This window comes from Brachyhypopomus gauderio, chromosome 19 (assembly GCF_052324685.1).
Source record: "Brachyhypopomus gauderio isolate BG-103 chromosome 19, BGAUD_0.2, whole genome shotgun sequence".
NCBI lineage: Eukaryota > Metazoa > Chordata > Actinopteri > Gymnotiformes > Hypopomidae > Brachyhypopomus > Brachyhypopomus gauderio.
In genome coordinates this window covers 16,048,468-16,056,647 of record NC_135229.1, presented here as the reverse complement: position 1 = coordinate 16,056,647, position 8,180 = coordinate 16,048,468, and the positions used below count along the sequence as shown (strand labels likewise).

General features: G+C 40.8%; 1 long non-coding RNA gene across 1 annotated transcript; it reads right to left on the bottom strand.

Moving 5' to 3' along the window:
* Nucleotides 1-301: 301 nt before the first annotated feature.
* Nucleotides 302-6,061, bottom strand: LOC143482890 (uncharacterized). Its single transcript, XR_013122321.1, has 2 exons — nucleotides 4,879-6,061; nucleotides 302-1,223 (listed from the first exon to the last, which is right to left on the bottom strand). It is a non-coding gene; the product is annotated as an uncharacterized LOC143482890 (long non-coding RNA).
* Nucleotides 6,062-8,180: the final 2,119 nt, after the last annotated feature.

Genomic DNA, 8,180 nt, shown 5'->3' with positions numbered 1-8,180 from the left:
TGTCAAGTGAACCTAGATTATGAAGCTCAAGTGTTCAGTGAAGGCAACAGCAGAGTAAACAAGATGCAATCGGAGCATGTGCAGTTTTCTCATAAGACAGCCTGATCGTTTGACCCGGTGACAGTGCCAGCTAACATGTTTATAATTGTAACCAGTAACTATACAGCACGTAAAAAAATATATCGGAGTAAAAGTATTAAACTGATGGAAAATATGTAGTGAAGTAAAAGTGGAAGTAGGAGTACTTAAAAAAAAAAATAATACTCCAGTAAAGTACAGATACAGCATTTTAGTACTTAAGTACAGTAGTGAAGTAGTTCTACTTCGTTACTATACAACTCTGGTTATCAGTGAATGTTCCTACACGCCATCAGCGTCATTTAAACCTCTGCGAGCGAGTGGCATCGCATTTAGTATTTGTGCAATTTTTAGTATATTTCGCTTTGTATTGATTTCTATTGTTAGTCTAGATTACGTCTGTTACGACCCCACGATGTCATGGGTCTAGATTTGGGGTGTGTGGGGTAGTAGCATGTGCGTAGTGGACAAGATGAAATTAAAGAAGAACGCGAAAACCAGACGGATACGTAAGAAAACTCTTTACTGCAGAGTGGTAATGGGTATAAGCCTTTTCTACGCAGCAAAACATTGAACAGACACGTACGTACAAAAATACACGATTAACCATAAACCAACCAAGGAAAGGAGCAGTAGACGGCACCAAAGAAAAGAAACAAAAATATAATAAACAAAATATATTTTGAAATAACAAAATATACTACATAACAAAATATACTACACTAACTTAACAAAGCAAGACTCACACCTTACTAACATAAAGAAAATATATCTACGACGATAATCTCAAACAAATATACATACACGGTGCCCGCCTCTATACTGGTGTTTCTTATATAACATCTCTGCATGGGTGTCTATATAAGTGTGCACATGCTACTACGTTCTTACTCCATTGTGGCGATTTTCACAACACTATTCATGACAAAAGCCATCACACAAACCCTCACCTCTCACATGAGAATCATGAGCTACAGTTTCTCAAAAGTCACACACACAACCGTAAAGGCAGTAAATGCTCGCGTCGCCTCCCGGCAACTTCCAGCAACTCCGTCATGCAGATTATGAAGCCGAAGATCCGCCCCCTCATCCAAATCACGATCTTCGATTGGCCGACAGAATCCACCCGTAACCAGGCAATCTATCTGTTAAACCAAAATTAACCGAAAGTAAAATGGACACAGATTCAGTATTCAGTGTTATATCGCCGGTGGATGGCGCCAGAGCTAGCAAACTAGTAACGTATTGAATCATATATGTGGATCTGAGGTAAATAAACTGGATATTTTTTTCGGCGTGAGATATCGGAAGTGTGGCGTGAGAGCGTGTGAAAACGGTCAAATGCGTGTGTCTCACGCTCAATGCGTGAGAGTTGGCAACCCTGGGGCGGGTCACTGACTAAAGTTCATACTTGAGAAACAGCTATGCTCACCGTTGTTCGTGTGGCATGGATATTCTGACTTATTTCCAAACAAATAAGAGGACAACAAGTGACACTGGAGTACATGAGAATGGACAGGAAGCAGCACCATTCATTTCAGTTGGAAACGTAAGCGTTGAAGTCAACACTGGAGTAAACATTCATGCTAGGAGGGTTAGCTACAGCAGCTAGGGAGCACAAGGAGCAGAACTGCATCTTGTGAAAATTCGTTTTCCACTCTTAAAAATGTCTTCACGGAGCATCGCCAAACTATGCTTCATCAACGCAAGGCCAATCTGATCCAGTTGGCATTTGAGAAGGACTTGACTCAGAAATTTAGGAATGAATGGAAGGATAGTGAATGGAAGGATAGTGAATGGAAGGATAGTGTCTTAAGAAGGTTTCACACACTACACAAACGCTGTCTGCCACTCTACTAAAAGTGGAGTAAACCTCTTTCTGCTCACCACACCTCCTCCCTCACATGCACAAACGTAGGTTTCTTGCAGGCAGAACAGTTATCTGTTCTGCTCCTTGTGCTCCCTAGCTGTTGTAGTTAACCCTCCTAGCATGAATGTTTACTTCAGTCAGTGTTCTCACATCAGTGCTTATGTTTCTCACTGCATGTGTTTTTGCATATATTTGACTTTTAATTTAATTGAATGAACAAAGCACTGCACTATTGTTTTTGTTTGTTTGTTTAGATTTTGGGATTTTATTAACAGATTGTTGTTTCTCAGCACTGGAGTCGCCATAGAGCCGCTGTTCAATTTTAAGCAAATAAAAGGCTTTTTGAAAAAAATGTGCCCCCCTGAAAAAATACAATGCCCCCCCTTTAAAATGTTTCTGCAGCCGGGTCTGGCTAGAGCGACTAGTTTATCAGGTGACCATCGGCTAAAAATGCTTAGTAGTTTGGTGCCGAGACATTTTACTGCACAACAAAATGATTTCACGTTGGGCTTAGAGGGCAAACGGTACGATTTGACTTGATGTGTATGTGACCTGGCTGGTGGGGACAGGAGAAGAAGTCTATCTGTGACCGTGCGTGCTGTGCTGAAGTCCGTGTGTCTTCTATTATATTAACGTAGTTAAGTTAATGTTAAATGTGAAACCCCTTATATAAAATGCTCTTCTCAGCAAGTGTGTCCTCCCATTAATAACACTTTACCCCCACGTCACAACATAAACAATAAAGATTTATTACAGATTATTAATCAGTGAACGTTCATCACGCCATCAGCGTCGTTTAAACCACTGTGAGCGAGTGGCATCGCATTTGTAGGATTCGTGGAAATGAAGATGGTTTATATTTTTTGTTTGTTAATTTATGTTGGGTGAACGATTCGGAGCTAACCGACAGCTCCAAACTACGAGTTCAGGATGCTGTTTAACGATTATGTCGGGAGCCGCTCGGCTGACAATCTAGACCAGGGGTGGCCAACCCGCGGCTCACAAGCCGCATGCGGCTCTTTGCCTGGTTTTATGCGGCTCCCCAGCCGGTCCGCGGGCTCACCTGCACAAACGGGGCGACACACTGCTACATTTTCGTGGTGCGCGGTTAGTTTACAAGCCTAGGGAGCCGCTAATACTTTTAAAACCGGCGTAGTGGAAAACACGCATTTGACTGTCTTCACAGCTAATAATTTACACTCGCCACCCCCCCCCCCTCCCCTCCCCTCCCCTCCCCTCCCCCCTCCCCTCCCCTCCCCCCTCCCGCTCAACAGATTACACTCGCCCATGTATGATGTGGCTCTTTGCCGTAAAACAGTAAGAAAAGTGGCTCTTGGTCTATGACGGGTTGGCCACCCCTGATCTAGACTAACAATAGAAACCAATACAAAGCGAAATATACTAAAAATTGCAGATACTAAATGCGATGCCACTCGCTCGCAGAGGTTTAAATGACGCTGATGGCGTGTAGGAACATTCACTGATAACCATACATCTATAATAATAAACCTACCACTGTAGATTCACGTACCCTCCTATAATCTTAATTCGAAGTTATCGCTAAACAGTATTCTGAACTAGTAATATAGCGCTGTCTAGCTGGATGTCGGCTAGTATTTTACTCAACATAATTTTCAAACAAAAGTTATGAACCATCTTCATTTCAACAAATGGTGATTCGGAGCTCGTCGGGATGATTTTAAACGAGTGGCCGATACGCAGAGTCACCCAAGAGTCTTTAGATGTCTGTCAGCAGAGGCAGGCGTATGGAGTCACCGCGCTGCGTTCAAAACAGTGACGAGCGCGAAGTGCTGGGTGCAAAGCTGGAAACATTAGTCTGAACAATCATCACAGTGTATCTAAGTTATTAACATAAATCCTTTCCAGTCTCGCTTAACAGGACTCTTTCATTGCTGCATTTATTTCAATATAAAGTGTAAAAGCCTGTCATTTTTTGATCAGGCAACATTGTGGAAGGCTCTCAGGAATGATTTGCTGTGCTGTCACTCGTTTGGCCACGCCCCTATCTGTTAATACCACGCCCCTCACGTTAGATCGGGGCCAAAAGTCTGAACTGAAAAGAAGATCTGAAACTGAAAAAAACAGCTTCGAAACTTGAAAAAAAAATGTGAAAGTGAAAAAAAAGATCCGAAACTCAAAAAAATAAGATCTGAATCTGAAAAAAAAGTCTGAAATCTGAAATACATTAAACCTCAAATATCAAAATATACAGCAACCTGAAACTTGAAAAAAAATAATTGATTCAAAATAAATACAGAATTGAATCAAAATTGTATTTAAACTGAAAAAACATTTGCTTCACTTATTTTTATTTTGAATCGATTGTGGTATTTTTCGATGTTCAGGCTCAACACTGTAACTTTCAGTTTCATATCTCATTTTCAAATGAACAAAACATTTGTCCCAAAATTAACACCATAGAAAACAACAGTTGCATACATAACAGCTCGTAGTGTGTGGCCACCTCCTCCAACCGTGACAAAGTCTTGAAACATATCACGACTTACGTTTATATCTAAGTTTGTGTTTGTGTTTTTAATGTGCTGTTCGCTTGTATGTATGAGACACGCATTTGACTGTCTTCACATGCCATACATCCGATTTCTCATGCTGAAAAAAATCTAGTTTATTTATCTCTGATCTACATATATGATTCAATGTGTTACAAATTCGCCAACCATTGGTGATCGATCGATCGCGATATAATACTTAATTTGTGTCCATTTTACACCCCCCCCCACCCCCCGTCAACAATTTATAAAAGCCACCCCCACCCCATCTTTGTGGCTCTTTAACGTAAATAAAGTGGCTCTTGGTCTCTGACCTAGTGTTTTACAAGTTAGACATTTGCCAAGAAGCACAAATAACCATAGACAGACATACAATTTAAGAACAACGGCAAGTGTTACCAGAGCATGAACAGCAGGAACTCACTGTTCCAGATGCTGGATATATAGTTAAAACTGTTAAAACACTTTCCTGTTTACAGTTTAAAACCCTCATCCTGGCCTAGATGCATGCTTCAATCTTGAACTCTCAAAAACCAGACAAAGAGGGCTTTGGGCATCCTGCCAGCATTCTCTGTGGTCTCAGATGTGGGCAAGGGGTGTGGCTGTTGAACACTCTAGTCTTAAGAAGAAAGGACCCGGTTAAAAAGCAGCTTTACAAACACATAGGTCCAGATCCCTAATAATTCCCCTAGAAACTTTAAACTGATTTGATTTCACTGCTTACATTACATACAGCTTTGTGATGCCAGTTAAGCCTGATTGGACTGTTAGGCTGCCAGAAGATAACTTTCTTAAGCAAACACAGAGCCTGTATTAAGCTGAACCTGTTTGAGAATCCCCCTCTGGCATGGTAGCATTATGATGAACTTGTGATAACTTTAAGAGTTTAAACTGATGTATTCACACCGCGTAAACTGCTGATGCTCCTCTTCTGTACCATTTCAGTTTGATGAAATAGTTTGATTCAAATGTACACAATTGTCTGATGAGCCCAAGTATCACATATCGACTGAAATGTGTGGCTCCATAGTTTTGGTTCTAGATTTGCACTGGAACTACTAATATTTGGAAGTACAGGAAGCTTAAGACCACCAGTTAGTATCTTGTAAACTCCATTCTTAAAGCACTCTATATTTACCATATATAAAAATGGAACAGTCCATTCTGTACATGCATTTGCAGATTTTGTAAAAGGACAGAATTTCACCAGACTACAACTTTGTTTTTGTTCTAATTTCAAGCACTAAGCATTTGTTAAATGAATTATGCTTATCCTTACCACAGGAAGGCACTGTATAACAAAAGCTGGAGATTTTGGAAGAACTATCAAGCCACCCATATTATTAAAGTCACATGGAAATTGAGAATTCTGTTCCATGTCTCGCAAGACAGGTTTAATATACTTGCATACCAATGTCACATTTCCTCTGTAGTAATAAAATGAAGCTTGGTCAGCCACTCCTCAGCCTTCACCAGAGAGTGTGGACCCTAACCTGTGTTTCTGCACTGCTCTTAGCACATTTTCAGGCCAAACATTAATTATCATTTCAAACAATTTTTCGTGTTAATCTCCAATCAGCAGTAGTTCTACAGTCACTAAAAGTGATTGTGCATTTTAACAAATGGAAAGTCCCTTAAAAATCTTATGTATAAGTGTAGTAGCCTGGCAGGAAGTATAATTACAATTATGCTAGTTGAATTAAACCACTGCCAACTACCAGTGCGCATGAACAGGATTTCATAGATTTCCTGAAATTACTTCTGGATATGTAACTGATATGCATGTGCAACCACAGAACAACATGCCTCATATCTGACCGGCGTCTCCATGTCTGTCTTCTCGTGTCTCTCCCCTGCTCTCTTTTCAGCTACTGTGAGACATGCTGACCACACTCCCAGCTATTTCAGAAGCTGGTTTAGGAATATACATAAAAACATAAAGTAAGGTGGGTAGAAAGAAAAGACTGAGGGAAATGCATGATGCTCCACATTCAGCTGTATTTTTGACAGTGTCGTATAGCAGAATGTTCCCAGTACAGAACTTGAGTTACAGCACACAGGGACTCACAGCAACACACAATATGCACGTTTATCCTCGCATCTCCAGTTTCATGGTGTTTTCCAGAGACAAAACACTAAAAATGAATTAAATATCTACCGATTCTCAGCTTGGCTTGGCTTTCTAGATTTACCTTTTTGGAACAGGTGGTGTGGTGAGTACACCACAGGACAGGGATGTCAGCAGGTGTTTCTACCTGGACACGGAGGCTGTAGCCAATGGCGTTCTCCCTGACATCATTGTAAGCTTCAGCATTTCAAATGCTTTGAAAAGCCAGAAGAGTGTTTCTGCTGTTCCGATTGTTTGGATCAAGGGGGTGCGCACACACAAGAGCTCAGCCCCTTTTCCTTTTCTAGTTTGTCTTTCTGTTTGAAGCCTCATATTAACAAAATAATTTGCCCAGAATCTGAAGACGAGCCCTTCATGTTACTGTCATAGTGGCTAAAGCGTAACACATGGCACGTTCAGATCAAAACGTTTCACTTAACCAGCGCAATGAACGGCCAATTCACACTTCCTGCTTTATCTTCAGCAGTCCAGAGTGTATGTTTCACAACTGATGCATGATGCTTTCTGCAGCATATTACTAGCCTTACTGTCGTTTGTGAGCTTTCAGATCAAACTATCCAGCCAAGTCACAGAGGTGCACACAGGGTCCGTGTCCCTGTAGCTTAAGCTGCTTTAGTAAATCAGTGTGAGAGCTTCCAGAGGACTTTGCAATCAATTTTCCTCTTGATTAGATCAGCTCAGTTGATAATAATAATAAATAAAGGTCGTCCTGATTCAGTTCTGTTCACCAGCGTCTACCCATCAGACGTTCTGACACATCCTCAATCACACAACCACTGTTGTCTTTTTTTCATTGTCCTGCGATGTCAGATGGTGTCTAAGGGGGTGTGGAAGAGGCAGTGTGCTGTCAGTGTACTTGCTTTCCAAGACTTATTTTGCATTTTGTAAAACTGCAAAGTTATTAACTGCTGATTGAAAATAAAGTTTGAACCATATCAGTCAACCAATCAGCTCAGTCAGGGTGTTATCGTTTCGGTGGTTAGGTGATGATCTCATCAGTCCCAAATTTACGACGTATGATCTGAAGACCATCTGCATTCATTGCTTTAATAACAGTTGGTGGGTATGTCAAGAAAAAAAATGTTAATTTGTAAAATGACTTAGATAAAGGGTTCAACACAGAAGTACTCTGGTGGTTTTTTCTACAAATAAATTCAGGCTGAGATCTGTAGTGTTGAAAAGACGGCTAAGGTATGGTTAACATCTAGTATACTGACTGTTCCGTTTCATGTTAAGAAGGAAAGTGCATTTGTTGAGTACAGCATGGGGAATGGTACATGTTCCATGATGAAGCATCTCTCAGACCTTTGTGAACACTGATGCTGTACTAATGAAGGAGCTGTTGCCCCGTAAAGCTAAAGTAAAAGAAACGTACTTCTGAAGATTGTTATAATGAAGTGCAGTGAAGCCAAACATCCAAACAACATCTAATAAAATATCAGCTTTAAAACATCTCGGGTTTAATTGACATGCAATCACATACCTGTGTACTTCACCTTATGAAGAGCATGTGAGCCTGGGCAGACGTGGATAACTCACAAGCACAGGCTTCACAACCACTGCTCTGGGTTCC